Source organism: Schistocerca cancellata, unplaced genomic scaffold (assembly GCF_023864275.1).
Source record: "Schistocerca cancellata isolate TAMUIC-IGC-003103 unplaced genomic scaffold, iqSchCanc2.1 HiC_scaffold_705, whole genome shotgun sequence".
NCBI lineage: Eukaryota > Metazoa > Arthropoda > Insecta > Orthoptera > Acrididae > Schistocerca > Schistocerca cancellata.
In genome coordinates, this window is record NW_026046716.1 from 548,869 (window position 1) to 565,151 (window position 16,283).

At 54.8% G+C, this 16,283-nt stretch overlaps 17 non-coding genes across 17 annotated transcripts; all 17 read left to right on the forward strand.

The window, feature by feature from the left end:
• The first annotated feature begins 430 nt into the window (after positions 1-430).
• On the forward strand, positions 431-549 carry LOC126140745 (5S ribosomal RNA). The gene has a single exon (XR_007529272.1). It is a non-coding gene; the product is annotated as a 5S ribosomal RNA (ribosomal RNA).
• An 829-nt stretch (positions 550-1,378) lies between these two features.
• On the forward strand, positions 1,379-1,497 carry LOC126140746 (5S ribosomal RNA). Its single transcript, XR_007529273.1, has one exon. It is a non-coding gene; the product is annotated as a 5S ribosomal RNA (ribosomal RNA).
• Positions 1,498-2,325: 828 nt separating this feature from the next.
• On the forward strand, positions 2,326-2,444 carry LOC126140775 (5S ribosomal RNA). The gene has a single exon (XR_007529299.1). It is a non-coding gene; the product is annotated as a 5S ribosomal RNA (ribosomal RNA).
• Positions 2,445-3,273: 829 nt separating this feature from the next.
• LOC126140747 (5S ribosomal RNA) lies at positions 3,274-3,392 on the forward strand. The gene has a single exon (XR_007529274.1). It is a non-coding gene; the product is annotated as a 5S ribosomal RNA (ribosomal RNA).
• An 828-nt stretch (positions 3,393-4,220) lies between these two features.
• LOC126140776 (5S ribosomal RNA) lies at positions 4,221-4,339 on the forward strand. Its single transcript, XR_007529300.1, has one exon. It is a non-coding gene; the product is annotated as a 5S ribosomal RNA (ribosomal RNA).
• An 829-nt stretch (positions 4,340-5,168) lies between these two features.
• Positions 5,169-5,287, forward strand: LOC126140750 (5S ribosomal RNA). The gene has a single exon (XR_007529276.1). It is a non-coding gene; the product is annotated as a 5S ribosomal RNA (ribosomal RNA).
• Positions 5,288-6,115: 828 nt separating this feature from the next.
• LOC126140777 (5S ribosomal RNA) lies at positions 6,116-6,234 on the forward strand. Its single transcript, XR_007529301.1, has one exon. It is a non-coding gene; the product is annotated as a 5S ribosomal RNA (ribosomal RNA).
• An 829-nt stretch (positions 6,235-7,063) lies between these two features.
• Positions 7,064-7,182, forward strand: LOC126140751 (5S ribosomal RNA). The gene has a single exon (XR_007529277.1). It is a non-coding gene; the product is annotated as a 5S ribosomal RNA (ribosomal RNA).
• Positions 7,183-8,011: 829 nt separating this feature from the next.
• Positions 8,012-8,130, forward strand: LOC126140752 (5S ribosomal RNA). The gene has a single exon (XR_007529278.1). It is a non-coding gene; the product is annotated as a 5S ribosomal RNA (ribosomal RNA).
• An 829-nt stretch (positions 8,131-8,959) lies between these two features.
• Positions 8,960-9,078, forward strand: LOC126140753 (5S ribosomal RNA). The gene has a single exon (XR_007529279.1). It is a non-coding gene; the product is annotated as a 5S ribosomal RNA (ribosomal RNA).
• Positions 9,079-9,907: 829 nt separating this feature from the next.
• Positions 9,908-10,026, forward strand: LOC126140754 (5S ribosomal RNA). The gene has a single exon (XR_007529280.1). It is a non-coding gene; the product is annotated as a 5S ribosomal RNA (ribosomal RNA).
• Positions 10,027-10,854: 828 nt separating this feature from the next.
• Positions 10,855-10,973, forward strand: LOC126140778 (5S ribosomal RNA). The gene has a single exon (XR_007529302.1). It is a non-coding gene; the product is annotated as a 5S ribosomal RNA (ribosomal RNA).
• An 829-nt stretch (positions 10,974-11,802) lies between these two features.
• LOC126140755 (5S ribosomal RNA) lies at positions 11,803-11,921 on the forward strand. Its single transcript, XR_007529281.1, has one exon. It is a non-coding gene; the product is annotated as a 5S ribosomal RNA (ribosomal RNA).
• Positions 11,922-12,750: 829 nt separating this feature from the next.
• Positions 12,751-12,869, forward strand: LOC126140779 (5S ribosomal RNA). The gene has a single exon (XR_007529303.1). It is a non-coding gene; the product is annotated as a 5S ribosomal RNA (ribosomal RNA).
• An 829-nt stretch (positions 12,870-13,698) lies between these two features.
• LOC126140756 (5S ribosomal RNA) lies at positions 13,699-13,817 on the forward strand. The gene has a single exon (XR_007529282.1). It is a non-coding gene; the product is annotated as a 5S ribosomal RNA (ribosomal RNA).
• An 829-nt stretch (positions 13,818-14,646) lies between these two features.
• Positions 14,647-14,765, forward strand: LOC126140757 (5S ribosomal RNA). Its single transcript, XR_007529283.1, has one exon. It is a non-coding gene; the product is annotated as a 5S ribosomal RNA (ribosomal RNA).
• Positions 14,766-15,594: 829 nt separating this feature from the next.
• On the forward strand, positions 15,595-15,713 carry LOC126140758 (5S ribosomal RNA). Its single transcript, XR_007529284.1, has one exon. It is a non-coding gene; the product is annotated as a 5S ribosomal RNA (ribosomal RNA).
• Positions 15,714-16,283: the final 570 nt, after the last annotated feature.

A 16,283-nucleotide genomic window follows, 5' to 3' on the forward strand; every position in this document is an offset into this window, starting at 1 on the left:
GACCGGGACAGGGATAGGAATGGTGCGAATGCACTGCAAACTACGCAGACACCTGGTGTGAGGCGAGGCGAGGCGAGGAAGCCCACATCGCTACCAGTGGCGCCCTCCAGCACGACACTGCCACACCCCGCACAGGCCCTCCGCTGAACACCAGGGACAAGATGCGTCCTCCGCTAGTGTCGAAGGCTGCACGCGCCCAGCGAATGACAGGGGGTGCAACGAGCAGCAGTGCGTCTCACACACGCGGCGGTGCGCCCGCCAATTCGGCCGTCGCTCTGCTGGGACGCCGGGCGCGCCTCCCCGCGCCGTCCTCGAGGAACTGGCGGTTGCGGAAGGAAGCGCTTTCGTCAAATGCGGCCGAAAACTAACATTTTGTGTGTTGGGAGAAAAGCCGAACGCGAATTCTGCCGTGCTCCTACATTAGATGAGCGCCAACGGCCATACCATGATGAATACACCGGTTCTCGTCCGATCACCGAAGTTAAGCATCATCGGGCCCGGCTAGTACTTGGATGGGTGACCGCCTGGGAAACCCGGGTGCTGTTGGCTCCCTTCCTTTTTTTTTTTTTTGTTATGTCGCCAGCCCAATTTTCAAACTACCTTTCTGTTGTGACAAAGTTGCTTCCTTAAGCCTTTTAAACTACTGTAATGGTACGAAAATGCAGTAATTAACTCAGTTTGAGGGAGAATGTGCTAACCAAGTTTGCCAAGAAGACTTTGAAAACGACAAAACAGTACGAATCGGCAGGTGATTTCTGAAATACGTCACCGCCTATTGTTGTGTAGGAGTGTAGAGTTCCAAATTTGATTTGTAACCACGAATTTATTCCTTAGTCGTCTCGTCTCGTCTCGTCTCGGAGACGTTTGTCGTGCTTGCGCTGTCATATGGACCACGACCCGAGCGGCAGCGAGCGGCAGTCGAGCAAAGTCGGGACAAGTCGGGACGGGGACCGGGACAGGGATAGGAATGGTGCGAATGCACTGCAAACTACGCAGACACCTGGTGTGAGGCGAGGCGAGGCGAGGAAGCCCACATCGCTACCAGTGGCGCCCTCCAGCACGACACTGCCACACCCCGCACAGGCCCTCCGCTGAACACCAGGGACAAGATGCGTCCTCCGCTAGTGTCGAAGGCTGCACGCGCCCAGCGAATGACAGGGGGTGCAACGAGCAGCAGTGCGTCTCACACACGCGGCGGTGCGCCCGCCAATTCGGCCGTCGCTCTGCTGGGACGCCGGGCGCGCCTCCCCGCGCCGTCCTCGAGGAACTGGCGGTTGCGGAAGGAAGCGCTTTCGTCAAATGCGGCCGAAAACTAACATTTTGTGTGTTGGGAGAAAAGCCGAACGCGAATTCTGCCGTGCTCCTACATTAGATGAGCGCCAACGGCCATACCATGATGAATACACCGGTTCTCGTCCGATCACCGAAGTTAAGCATCATCGGGCCCGGCTAGTACTTGGATGGGTGACCGCCTGGGAAACCCGGGTGCTGTTGGCTCCCTTCCTTTTTTTTTTTTTTGTTATGTCGCCAGCCCAATTTTCAAACTACCTTTCTGTTGTGACAAAGTTGCTTCCTTAAGCCTTTTAAACTACTGTAATGGTACGAAAATGCAGTAATTAACTCAGTTTGAGGGAGAATGTGCTAACCAAGTTTGCCAAGAAGACTTTGAAAACGACAAAACAGTACGAATCGGCAGGTGATTTCTGAAATACGTCACCGCCTATTGTTGTGTAGGAGTGTAGAGTTCCAAATTTGATTTGTAACCACGAATTTATTCCTTAGTCGTCTCGTCTCGTCTCGTCTCGCAGACGTTTGTCGTGCTTGCGCTGTCATATGGACCACGACCCGAGCGGCAGCGAGCGGCAGTCGAGCAAAGTCGGGACAAGTCGGGACGGGGACAGGGACAGGGATAGGAATGGTGCGAATGCACTGCAAACTACGCAGACACCTGGTGTGAGGCGAGGCGAGGCGAGGAAGCCCACATCGCTACCAGTGGGCCCTCCAGCACGACACTGCCACACCCCGCACAGGCCCTCCGCTGAACACCAGGGACAAGATGCGTCCTCCGCTAGTGTCGAAGGCTGCACGCGCCCAGCGAATGACAGGGGGTGCAACGAGCAGCAGTGCGTCTCACACACGCGGCGGTGCGCCCGCCAATTCGGCCGTCGCTCTGCTGGGACGCCGGGCGCGCCTCCCCGCGCCGTCCTCGAGGAACTGGCGGTTGCGGAAGGAAGCGCTTTCGTCAAATGCGGCCGAAAACTAACATTTTGTGTGTTGGGAGAAAAGCCGAACGCGAATTCTGCCGTGCTCCTACATTAGATGAGCGCCAACGGCCATACCATGATGAATACACCGGTTCTCGTCCGATCACCGAAGTTAAGCATCATCGGGCCCGGCTAGTACTTGGATGGGTGACCGCCTAGGAAACCCGGGTGCTGTTGGCTCCCTTCCTTTTTTTTTTTTTTGTTATGTCGCCAGCCCAATTTTCAAACTACCTTTCTGTTGTGACAAAGTTGCTTCCTTAAGCCTTTTAAACTACTGTAATGGTACGAAAATGCAGTAATTAACTCAGTTTGAGGGAGAATGTGCTAACCAAGTTTGCCAAGAAGACTTTGAAAACGACAAAACAGTACGAATCGGCAGGTGATTTCTGAAATACGTCACCGCCTATTGTTGTGTAGGAGTGTAGAGTTCCAAATTTGATTTGTAACCACGAATTTATTCCTTAGTCGTCTCGTCTCGTCTCGTCTCGGAGACGTTTGTCGTGCTTGCGCTGTCATATGGACCACGACCCGAGCGGCAGCGAGCGGCAGTCGAGCAAAGTCGGGACAAGTCGGGACGGGGACCGGGACAGGGATAGGAATGGTGCGAATGCACTGCAAACTACGCAGACACCTGGTGTGAGGCGAGGCGAGGCGAGGAAGCCCACATCGCTACCAGTGGCGCCCTCCAGCACGACACTGCCACACCCCGCACAGGCCCTCCGCTGAACACCAGGGACAAGATGCGTCCTCCGCTAGTGTCGAAGGCTGCACGCGCCCAGCGAATGACAGGGGGTGCAACGAGCAGCAGTGCGTCTCACACACGCGGCGGTGCGCCCGCCAATTCGGCCGTCGCTCTGCTGGGACGCCGGGCGCGCCTCCCCGCGCCGTCCTCGAGGAACTGGCGGTTGCGGAAGGAAGCGCTTTCGTCAAATGCGGCCGAAAACTAACATTTTGTGTGTTGGGAGAAAAGCCGAACGCGAATTCTGCCGTGCTCCTACATTAGATGAGCGCCAACGGCCATACCATGATGAATACACCGGTTCTCGTCCGATCACCGAAGTTAAGCATCATCGGGCCCGGCTAGTACTTGGATGGGTGACCGCCTGGGAAACCCGGGTGCTGTTGGCTCCCTTCCTTTTTTTTTTTTTTGTTATGTCGCCAGCCCAATTTTCAAACTACCTTTCTGTTGTGACAAAGTTGCTTCCTTAAGCCTTTTAAACTACTGTAATGGTACGAAAATGCAGTAATTAACTCAGTTTGAGGGAGAATGTGCTAACCAAGTTTGCCAAGAAGACTTTGAAAACGACAAAACAGTACGAATCGGCAGGTGATTTCTGAAATACGTCACCGCCTATTGTTGTGTAGGAGTGTAGAGTTCCAAATTTGATTTGTAACCACGAATTTATTCCTTAGTCGTCTCGTCTCGTCTCGTCTCGCAGACGTTTGTCGTGCTTGCGCTGTCATATGGACCACGACCCGAGCGGCAGCGAGCGGCAGTCGAGCAAAGTCGGGACAAGTCGGGACGGGGACAGGGACAGGGATAGGAATGGTGCGAATGCACTGCAAACTACGCAGACACCTGGTGTGAGGCGAGGCGAGGCGAGGAAGCCCACATCGCTACCAGTGGGCCCTCCAGCACGACACTGCCACACCCCGCACAGGCCCTCCGCTGAACACCAGGGACAAGATGCGTCCTCCGCTAGTGTCGAAGGCTGCACGCGCCCAGCGAATGACAGGGGGTGCAACGAGCAGCAGTGCGTCTCACACACGCGGCGGTGCGCCCGCCAATTCGGCCGTCGCTCTGCTGGGACGCCGGGCGCGCCTCCCCGCGCCGTCCTCGAGGAACTGGCGGTTGCGGAAGGAAGCGCTTTCGTCAAATGCGGCCGAAAACTAACATTTTGTGTGTTGGGAGAAAAGCCGAACGCGAATTCTGCCGTGCTCCTACATTAGATGAGCGCCAACGGCCATACCATGATGAATACACCGGTTCTCGTCCGATCACCGAAGTTAAGCATCATCGGGCCCGGCTAGTACTTGGATGGGTGACCGCCTAGGAAACCCGGGTGCTGTTGGCTCCCTTCCTTTTTTTTTTTTTTGTTATGTCGCCAGCCCAATTTTCAAACTACCTTTCTGTTGTGACAAAGTTGCTTCCTTAAGCCTTTTAAACTACTGTAATGGTACGAAAATGCAGTAATTAACTCAGTTTGAGGGAGAATGTGCTAACCAAGTTTGCCAAGAAGACTTTGAAAACGACAAAACAGTACGAATCGGCAGGTGATTTCTGAAATACGTCACCGCCTATTGTTGTGTAGGAGTGTAGAGTTCCAAATTTGATTTGTAACCACGAATTTATTCCTTAGTCGTCTCGTCTCGTCTCGTCTCGGAGACGTTTGTCGTGCTTGCGCTGTCATATGGACCACGACCCGAGCGGCAGCGAGCGGCAGTCGAGCAAAGTCGGGACAAGTCGGGACGGGGACCGGGACAGGGATAGGAATGGTGCGAATGCACTGCAAACTACGCAGACACCTGGTGTGAGGCGAGGCGAGGCGAGGAAGCCCACATCGCTACCAGTGGCGCCCTCCAGCACGACACTGCCACACCCCGCACAGGCCCTCCGCTGAACACCAGGGACAAGATGCGTCCTCCGCTAGTGTCGAAGGCTGCACGCGCCCAGCGAATGACAGGGGGTGCAACGAGCAGCAGTGCGTCTCACACACGCGGCGGTGCGCCCGCCAATTCGGCCGTCGCTCTGCTGGGACGCCGGGCGCGCCTCCCCGCGCCGTCCTCGAGGAACTGGCGGTTGCGGAAGGAAGCGCTTTCGTCAAATGCGGCCGAAAACTAACATTTTGTGTGTTGGGAGAAAAGCCGAACGCGAATTCTGCCGTGCTCCTACATTAGATGAGCGCCAACGGCCATACCATGATGAATACACCGGTTCTCGTCCGATCACCGAAGTTAAGCATCATCGGGCCCGGCTAGTACTTGGATGGGTGACCGCCTGGGAAACCCGGGTGCTGTTGGCTCCCTTCCTTTTTTTTTTTTTTGTTATGTCGCCAGCCCAATTTTCAAACTACCTTTCTGTTGTGACAAAGTTGCTTCCTTAAGCCTTTTAAACTACTGTAATGGTACGAAAATGCAGTAATTAACTCAGTTTGAGGGAGAATGTGCTAACCAAGTTTGCCAAGAAGACTTTGAAAACGACAAAACAGTACGAATCGGCAGGTGATTTCTGAAATACGTCACCGCCTATTGTTGTGTAGGAGTGTAGAGTTCCAAATTTGATTTGTAACCACGAATTTATTCCTTAGTCGTCTCGTCTCGTCTCGTCTCGCAGACGTTTGTCGTGCTTGCGCTGTCATATGGACCACGACCCGAGCGGCAGCGAGCGGCAGTCGAGCAAAGTCGGGACAAGTCGGGACGGGGACAGGGACAGGGATAGGAATGGTGCGAATGCACTGCAAACTACGCAGACACCTGGTGTGAGGCGAGGCGAGGCGAGGAAGCCCACATCGCTACCAGTGGGCCCTCCAGCACGACACTGCCACACCCCGCACAGGCCCTCCGCTGAACACCAGGGACAAGATGCGTCCTCCGCTAGTGTCGAAGGCTGCACGCGCCCAGCGAATGACAGGGGGTGCAACGAGCAGCAGTGCGTCTCACACACGCGGCGGTGCGCCCGCCAATTCGGCCGTCGCTCTGCTGGGACGCCGGGCGCGCCTCCCCGCGCCGTCCTCGAGGAACTGGCGGTTGCGGAAGGAAGCGCTTTCGTCAAATGCGGCCGAAAACTAACATTTTGTGTGTTGGGAGAAAAGCCGAACGCGAATTCTGCCGTGCTCCTACATTAGATGAGCGCCAACGGCCATACCATGATGAATACACCGGTTCTCGTCCGATCACCGAAGTTAAGCATCATCGGGCCCGGCTAGTACTTGGATGGGTGACCGCCTAGGAAACCCGGGTGCTGTTGGCTCCCTTCCTTTTTTTTTTTTTTGTTATGTCGCCAGCCCAATTTTCAAACTACCTTTCTGTTGTGACAAAGTTGCTTCCTTAAGCCTTTTAAACTACTGTAATGGTACGAAAATGCAGTAATTAACTCAGTTTGAGGGAGAATGTGCTAACCAAGTTTGCCAAGAAGACTTTGAAAACGACAAAACAGTACGAATCGGCAGGTGATTTCTGAAATACGTCACCGCCTATTGTTGTGTAGGAGTGTAGAGTTCCAAATTTGATTTGTAACCACGAATTTATTCCTTAGTCGTCTCGTCTCGTCTCGTCTCGCAGACGTTTGTCGTGCTTGCGCTGTCATATGGACCACGACCCGAGCGGCAGCGAGCGGCAGTCGAGCAAAGTCGGGACAAGTCGGGACGGGGACCGGGACAGGGATAGGAATGGTGCGAATGCACTGCAAACTACGCAGACACCTGGTGTGAGGCGAGGCGAGGCGAGGAAGCCCACATCGCTACCAGTGGCGCCCTCCAGCACGACACTGCCACACCCCGCACAGGCCCTCCGCTGAACACCAGGGACAAGATGCGTCCTCCGCTAGTGTCGAAGGCTGCACGCGCCCAGCGAATGACAGGGGGTGCAACGAGCAGCAGTGCGTCTCACACACGCGGCGGTGCGCCCGCCAATTCGGCCGTCGCTCTGCTGGGACGCCGGGCGCGCCTCCCCGCGCCGTCCTCGAGGAACTGGCGGTTGCGGAAGGAAGCGCTTTCGTCAAATGCGGCCGAAAACTAACATTTTGTGTGTTGGGAGAAAAGCCGAACGCGAATTCTGCCGTGCTCCTACATTAGATGAGCGCCAACGGCCATACCATGATGAATACACCGGTTCTCGTCCGATCACCGAAGTTAAGCATCATCGGGCCCGGCTAGTACTTGGATGGGTGACCGCCTGGGAAACCCGGGTGCTGTTGGCTCCCTTCCTTTTTTTTTTTTTTGTTATGTCGCCAGCCCAATTTTCAAACTACCTTTCTGTTGTGACAAAGTTGCTTCCTTAAGCCTTTTAAACTACTGTAATGGTACGAAAATGCAGTAATTAACTCAGTTTGAGGGAGAATGTGCTAACCAAGTTTGCCAAGAAGACTTTGAAAACGACAAAACAGTACGAATCGGCAGGTGATTTCTGAAATACGTCACCGCCTATTGTTGTGTAGGAGTGTAGAGTTCCAAATTTGATTTGTAACCACGAATTTATTCCTTAGTCGTCTCGTCTCGTCTCGTCTCGGAGACGTTTGTCGTGCTTGCGCTGTCATATGGACCACGACCCGAGCGGCAGCGAGCGGCAGTCGAGCAAAGTCGGGACAAGTCGGGACGGGGACCGGGACAGGGATAGGAATGGTGCGAATGCACTGCAAACTACGCAGACACCTGGTGTGAGGCGAGGCGAGGCGAGGAAGCCCACATCGCTACCAGTGGCGCCCTCCAGCACGACACTGCCACACCCCGCACAGGCCCTCCGCTGAACACCAGGGACAAGATGCGTCCTCCGCTAGTGTCGAAGGCTGCACGCGCCCAGCGAATGACAGGGGGTGCAACGAGCAGCAGTGCGTCTCACACACGCGGCGGTGCGCCCGCCAATTCGGCCGTCGCTCTGCTGGGACGCCGGGCGCGCCTCCCCGCGCCGTCCTCGAGGAACTGGCGGTTGCGGAAGGAAGCGCTTTCGTCAAATGCGGCCGAAAACTAACATTTTGTGTGTTGGGAGAAAAGCCGAACGCGAATTCTGCCGTGCTCCTACATTAGATGAGCGCCAACGGCCATACCATGATGAATACACCGGTTCTCGTCCGATCACCGAAGTTAAGCATCATCGGGCCCGGCTAGTACTTGGATGGGTGACCGCCTGGGAAACCCGGGTGCTGTTGGCTCCCTTCCTTTTTTTTTTTTTTGTTATGTCGCCAGCCCAATTTTCAAACTACCTTTCTGTTGTGACAAAGTTGCTTCCTTAAGCCTTTTAAACTACTGTAATGGTACGAAAATGCAGTAATTAACTCAGTTTGAGGGAGAATGTTTTAACCAAGTTTGCCAAGAAGACTTTGAAAACGACAAAACAGTACGAATCGGCAGGTGATTTCTGAAATACGTCACCGCCTATTGTTGTGTAGGAGTGTAGAGTTCCAAATTTGATTTGTAACCACGAATTTATTCCTTAGTCGTCTCGTCTCGTCTCGTCTCGCAGACGTTTGTCGTGCTTGCGCTGTCATATGGACCACGACCCGAGCGGCAGCGAGCGGCAGTCGAGCAAAGTCGGGACAAGTCGGGACGGGGACCGGGACAGGGATAGGAATGGTGCGAATGCACTGCAAACTACGCAGACACCTGGTGTGAGGCGTGGCGAGGCGAGGAAGCCCACATCGCTACCAGTGGCGCCCTCCAGCACGACACTGCCACACCCCGCACAGGCCCTCCGCTGAACACCAGGGACAAGATGCGTCCTCCGCTAGTGTCGAAGGCTGCACGCGCCCAGCGAATGACAGGGGGTGCAACGAGCAGCAGTGCGTCTCACACACGCGGCGGTGCGCCCGCCAATTCGGCCGTCGCTCTGCTGGGACGCCGGGCGCGCCTCCCCGCGCCGTCCTCGAGGAACTGGCGGTTGCGGAAGGAAGCGCTTTCGTCAAATGCGGCCGAAAACTAACATTTTGTGTGTTGGGAGAAAAGCCGAACGCGAATTCTGCCGTGCTCCTACATTAGATGAGCGCCAACGGCCATACCATGATGAATACACCGGTTCTCGTCCGATCACCGAAGTTAAGCATCATCGGGCCCGGCTAGTACTTGGATGGGTGACCGCCTGGGAAACCCGGGTGCTGTTGGCTCCCTTCCTTTTTTTTTTTTTTGTTATGTCGCCAGCCCAATTTTCAAACTACCTTTCTGTTGTGACAAAGTTGCTTCCTTAAGCCTTTTAAACTACTGTAATGGTACGAAAATGCAGTAATTAACTCAGTTTGAGGGAGAATGTGCTAACCAAGTTTGCCAAGAAGACTTTGAAAACGACAAAACAGTACGAATCGGCAGGTGATTTCTGAAATACGTCACCGCCTATTGTTGTGTAGGAGTGTAGAGTTCCAAATTTGATTTGTAACCACGAATTTATTCCTTAGTCGTCTCGTCTCGTCTCGTCTCGGAGACGTTTGTCGTGCTTGCGCTGTCATATGGACCACGACCCGAGCGGCAGCGAGCGGCAGTCGAGCAAAGTCGGGACAAGTCGGGACGGGGACCGGGACAGGGATAGGAATGGTGCGAATGCACTGCAAACTACGCAGACACCTGGTGTGAGGCGAGGCGAGGCGAGGAAGCCCACATCGCTACCAGTGGCGCCCTCCAGCACGACACTGCCACACCCCGCACAGGCCCTCCGCTGAACACCAGGGACAAGATGCGTCCTCCGCTAGTGTCGAAGGCTGCACGCGCCCAGCGAATGACAGGGGGTGCAACGAGCAGCAGTGCGTCTCACACACGCGGCGGTGCGCCCGCCAATTCGGCCGTCGCTCTGCTGGGACGCCGGGCGCGCCTCCCCGCGCCGTCCTCGAGGAACTGGCGGTTGCGGAAGGAAGCGCTTTCGTCAAATGCGGCCGAAAACTAACATTTTGTGTGTTGGGAGAAAAGCCGAACGCGAATTCTGCCGTGCTCCTACATTAGATGAGCGCCAACGGCCATACCATGATGAATACACCGGTTCTCGTCCGATCACCGAAGTTAAGCATCATCGGGCCCGGCTAGTACTTGGATGGGTGACCGCCTGGGAAACCCGGGTGCTGTTGGCTCCCTTCCTTTTTTTTTTTTTTGTTATGTCGCCAGCCCAATTTTCAAACTACCTTTCTGTTGTGACAAAGTTGCTTCCTTAAGCCTTTTAAACTACTGTAATGGTACGAAAATGCAGTAATTAACTCAGTTTGAGGGAGAATGTGCTAACCAAGTTTGCCAAGAAGACTTTGAAAACGACAAAACAGTACGAATCGGCAGGTGATTTCTGAAATACGTCACCGCCTATTGTTGTGTAGGAGTGTAGAGTTCCAAATTTGATTTGTAACCACGAATTTATTCCTTAGTCGTCTCGTCTCGTCTCGTCTCGCAGACGTTTGTCGTGCTTGCGCTGTCATATGGACCACGACCCGAGCGGCAGCGAGCGGCAGTCGAGCAAAGTCGGGACAAGTCGGGACGGGGACAGGGACAGGGATAGGAATGGTGCGAATGCACTGCAAACTACGCAGACACCTGGTGTGAGGCGAGGCGAGGCGAGGAAGCCCACATCGCTACCAGTGGGCCCTCCAGCACGACACTGCCACACCCCGCACAGGCCCTCCGCTGAACACCAGGGACAAGATGCGTCCTCCGCTAGTGTCGAAGGCTGCACGCGCCCAGCGAATGACAGGGGGTGCAACGAGCAGCAGTGCGTCTCACACACGCGGCGGTGCGCCCGCCAATTCGGCCGTCGCTCTGCTGGGACGCCGGGCGCGCCTCCCCGCGCCGTCCTCGAGGAACTGGCGGTTGCGGAAGGAAGCGCTTTCGTCAAATGCGGCCGAAAACTAACATTTTGTGTGTTGGGAGAAAAGCCGAACGCGAATTCTGCCGTGCTCCTACATTAGATGAGCGCCAACGGCCATACCATGATGAATACACCGGTTCTCGTCCGATCACCGAAGTTAAGCATCATCGGGCCCGGCTAGTACTTGGATGGGTGACCGCCTAGGAAACCCGGGTGCTGTTGGCTCCCTTCCTTTTTTTTTTTTTTGTTATGTCGCCAGCCCAATTTTCAAACTACCTTTCTGTTGTGACAAAGTTGCTTCCTTAAGCCTTTTAAACTACTGTAATGGTACGAAAATGCAGTAATTAACTCAGTTTGAGGGAGAATGTGCTAACCAAGTTTGCCAAGAAGACTTTGAAAACGACAAAACAGTACGAATCGGCAGGTGATTTCTGAAATACGTCACCGCCTATTGTTGTGTAGGAGTGTAGAGTTCCAAATTTGATTTGTAACCACGAATTTATTCCTTAGTCGTCTCGTCTCGTCTCGTCTCGCAGACGTTTGTCGTGCTTGCGCTGTCATATGGACCACGACCCGAGCGGCAGCGAGCGGCAGTCGAGCAAAGTCGGGACAAGTCGGGACGGGGACCGGGACAGGGATAGGAATGGTGCGAATGCACTGCAAACTACGCAGACACCTGGTGTGAGGCGAGGCGAGGCGAGGAAGCCCACATCGCTACCAGTGGCGCCCTCCAGCACGACACTGCCACACCCCGCACAGGCCCTCCGCTGAACACCAGGGACAAGATGCGTCCTCCGCTAGTGTCGAAGGCTGCACGCGCCCAGCGAATGACAGGGGGTGCAACGAGCAGCAGTGCGTCTCACACACGCGGCGGTGCGCCCGCCAATTCGGCCGTCGCTCTGCTGGGACGCCGGGCGCGCCTCCCCGCGCCGTCCTCGAGGAACTGGCGGTTGCGGAAGGAAGCGCTTTCGTCAAATGCGGCCGAAAACTAACATTTTGTGTGTTGGGAGAAAAGCCGAACGCGAATTCTGCCGTGCTCCTACATTAGATGAGCGCCAACGGCCATACCATGATGAATACACCGGTTCTCGTCCGATCACCGAAGTTAAGCATCATCGGGCCCGGCTAGTACTTGGATGGGTGACCGCCTGGGAAACCCGGGTGCTGTTGGCTCCCTTCCTTTTTTTTTTTTTTGTTATGTCGCCAGCCCAATTTTCAAACTACCTTTCTGTTGTGACAAAGTTGCTTCCTTAAGCCTTTTAAACTACTGTAATGGTACGAAAATGCAGTAATTAACTCAGTTTGAGGGAGAATGTGCTAACCAAGTTTGCCAAGAAGACTTTGAAAACGACAAAACAGTACGAATCGGCAGGTGATTTCTGAAATACGTCACCGCCTATTGTTGTGTAGGAGTGTAGAGTTCCAAATTTGATTTGTAACCACGAATTTATTCCTTAGTCGTCTCGTCTCGTCTCGTCTCGCAGACGTTTGTCGTGCTTGCGCTGTCATATGGACCACGACCCGAGCGGCAGCGAGCGGCAGTCGAGCAAAGTCGGGACAAGTCGGGACGGGGACCGGGACAGGGATAGGAATGGTGCGAATGCACTGCAAACTACGCAGACACCTGGTGTGAGGCGAGGCGAGGCGAGGAAGCCCACATCGCTACCAGTGGCGCCCTCCAGCACGACACTGCCACACCCCGCACAGGCCCTCCGCTGAACACCAGGGACAAGATGCGTCCTCCGCTAGTGTCGAAGGCTGCACGCGCCCAGCGAATGACAGGGGGTGCAACGAGCAGCAGTGCGTCTCACACACGCGGCGGTGCGCCCGCCAATTCGGCCGTCGCTCTGCTGGGACGCCGGGCGCGCCTCCCCGCGCCGTCCTCGAGGAACTGGCGGTTGCGGAAGGAAGCGCTTTCGTCAAATGCGGCCGAAAACTAACATTTTGTGTGTTGGGAGAAAAGCCGAACGCGAATTCTGCCGTGCTCCTACATTAGATGAGCGCCAACGGCCATACCATGATGAATACACCGGTTCTCGTCCGATCACCGAAGTTAAGCATCATCGGGCCCGGCTAGTACTTGGATGGGTGACCGCCTAGGAAACCCGGGTGCTGTTGGCTCCCTTCCTTTTTTTTTTTTTTGTTATGTCGCCAGCCCAATTTTCAAACTACCTTTCTGTTGTGACAAAGTTGCTTCCTTAAGCCTTTTAAACTACTGTAATGGTACGAAAATGCAGTAATTAACTCAGTTTGAGGGAGAATGTGCTAACCAAGTTTGCCAAGAAGACTTTGAAAACGACAAAACAGTACGAATCGGCAGGTGATTTCTGAAATACGTCACCGCCTATTGTTGTGTAGGAGTGTAGAGTTCCAAATTTGATTTGTAACCACGAATTTATTCCTTAGTCGTCTCGTCTCGTCTCGTCTCGCAGACGTTTGTCGTGCTTGCGCTGTCATATGGACCACGACCCGAGCGGCAGCGAGCGGCAGTCGAGCAAAGTCGGGACAAGTCGGGACGGGGACCGGGACAGGGATAGGAATGGTGCGAATGCACTGCAAACTACGCAGACACCTGGTGTGAGGCGAGGCGAGGCGAGGAAGCCCACATCGCTACCAGTGGCGCCCTCCAGCACGACACTGCCACACCCCGCACAGGCCCTCCGCTGAACACCAGGGACAAGATGCGTCCTCCGCTAGTGTCGAAGGCTGCACGCGCCCAGCGAATGACAGGGGGTGCAACGAGCAGCAGTGCGTCTCACACACGCGGCGGTGCGCCCGCCAATTCGGCCGTCGCTCTGCTGGGACGCCGGGCGCGCCTCCCCGCGCCGTCCTCGAGGAACTGGCGGTTGCGGAAGGAAGCGCTTTCGTCAAATGCGGCCGAAAACTAACATTTTGTGTGTTGGGAGAAAAGCCGAACGCGAATTCTGCCGTGCTCCTACATTAGATGAGCGCCAACGGCCATACCATGATGAATACACCGGTTCTCGTCCGATCACCGAAGTTAAGCATCATCGGGCCCGGCTAGTACTTGGATGGGTGACCGCCTGGGAAACCCGGGTGCTGTTGGCTCCCTTCCTTTTTTTTTTTTTTGTTATGTCGCCAGCCCAATTTTCAAACTACCTTTCTGTTGTGACAAAGTTGCTTCCTTAAGCCTTTTAAACTACTGTAATGGTACGAAAATGCAGTAATTAACTCAGTTTGAGGGAGAATGTGCTAACCAAGTTTGCCAAGAAGACTTTGAAAACGACAAAACAGTACGAATCGGCAGGTGATTTCTGAAATACGTCACCGCCTATTGTTGTGTAGGAGTGTAGAGTTCCAAATTTGATTTGTAACCACGAATTTATTCCTTAGTCGTCTCGTCTCGTCTCGTCTCGCAGACGTTTGTCGTGCTTGCGCTGTCATATGGACCACGACCCGAGCGGCAGCGAGCGGCAGTCGAGCAAAGTCGGGACAAGTCGGGACGGGGACCGGGACAGGGATAGGAATGGTGCGAATGCACTGCAAACTACGCAGACACCTGGTGTGAGGCGAGGCGAGGCGAGGAAGCCCACATCGCTACCAGTGGCGCCCTCCAGCACGACACTGCCACACCCCGCACAGGCCCTCCGCTGAACACCAGGGACAAGATGCGTCCTCCGCTAGTGTCGAAGGCTGCACGCGCCCAGCGAATGACAGGGGGTGCAACGAGCAGCAGTGCGTCTCACACACGCGGCGGTGCGCCCGCCAATTCGGCCGTCGCTCTGCTGGGACGCCGGGCGCGCCTCCCCGCGCCGTCCTCGAGGAACTGGCGGTTGCGGAAGGAAGCGCTTTCGTCAAATGCGGCCGAAAACTAACATTTTGTGTGTTGGGAGAAAAGCCGAACGCGAATTCTGCCGTGCTCCTACATTAGATGAGCGCCAACGGCCATACCATGATGAATACACCGGTTCTCGTCCGATCACCGAAGTTAAGCATCATCGGGCCCGGCTAGTACTTGGATGGGTGACCGCCTGGGAAACCCGGGTGCTGTTGGCTCCCTTCCTTTTTTTTTTTTTTGTTATGTCGCCAGCCCAATTTTCAAACTACCTTTCTGTTGTGACAAAGTTGCTTCCTTAAGCCTTTTAAACTACTGTAATGGTACGAAAATGCAGTAATTAACTCAGTTTGAGGGAGAATGTTTTAACCAAGTTTGCCAAGAAGACTTTGAAAACGACAAAACAGTACGAATCGGCAGGTGATTTCTGAAATACGTCACCGCCTATTGTTGTGTAGGAGTGTAGAGTTCCAAATTTGATTTGTAACCACGAATTTATTCCTTAGTCGTCTCGTCTCGTCTCGTCTCGGAGACGTTTGTCGTGCTTGCGCTGTCATATGGACCACGACCCGAGCGGCAGCGAGCGGCAGTCGAGCAAAGTCGGGACAAGTCGGGACGGGGACCGGGACAGGGATAGGAATGGTGCGAATGCACTGCAAACTACGCAGACACCTGGTGTGAGGCGAGGCGAGGCGAGGAAGCCCACATCGCTACCAGTGGCGCCCTCCAGCACGACACTGCCACACCCCGCACAGGCCCTCCGCTGAACACCAGGGACAAGATGCGTCCTCCGCTAGTGTCGAAGGCTGCACGCGCCCAGCGAATGACAGGGGGTGCAACGAGCAGCAGTGCGTCTCACACACGCGGCGGTGCGCCCGCCAATTCGGCCGTCGCTCTGCTGGGACGCCGGGCGCGCCTCCCCGCGCCGTCCTCGAGGAACTGGCGGTTGCGGAAGGAAGCGCTTTCGTCAAATGCGGCCGAAAACTAACATTTTGTGTGTTGGGAGAAAAGCCGAACGCGAATTCTGCCGTGCTCCTACATTAGATGAGCGCCAACGGCCATACCATGATGAATACACCGGTTCTCGTCCGATCACCGAAGTTAAGCATCATCGGGCCCGGCTAGTACTTGGATGGGTGACCGCCTGGGAAACCCGGGTGCTGTTGGCTCCCTTCCTTTTTTTTTTTTTTGTTATGTCGCCAGCCCAATTTTCAAACTACCTTTCTGTTGTGACAAAGTTGCTTCCTTAAGCCTTTTAAACTACTGTAATGGTACGAAAATGCAGTAATTAACTCAGTTTGAGGGAGAATGTGCTAACCAAGTTTGCCAAGAAGACTTTGAAAACGACAAAACAGTACGAATCGGCAGGTGATTTCTGAAATACGTCACCGCCTATTGTTGTGTAGGAGTGTAGAGTTCCAAATTTGATTTGTAACCACGAATTTATTCCTTAGTCGTCTCGTCTCGTCTCGTCTCGCAGACGTTTGTCGTGCTTGCGCTGTCATATGGACCACGACCCGAGCGGCAGCGAGCGGCAGTCGAGCAAAGTCGGGACAAGTCGGGACGGGGACAGGGACAGGGATAGGAATGGTGCGAATGCACTGCAAACTACGCAGACACCTGGTGTGAGGCGAGGCGAGGCGAGGAAGCCCACATCGCTACCAGTGGGCCCTCCAGCACGACACTGCCACACCCCGCACAGGCCCTCCGCTGAACACCAGGGACAAGATGCGTCCTCC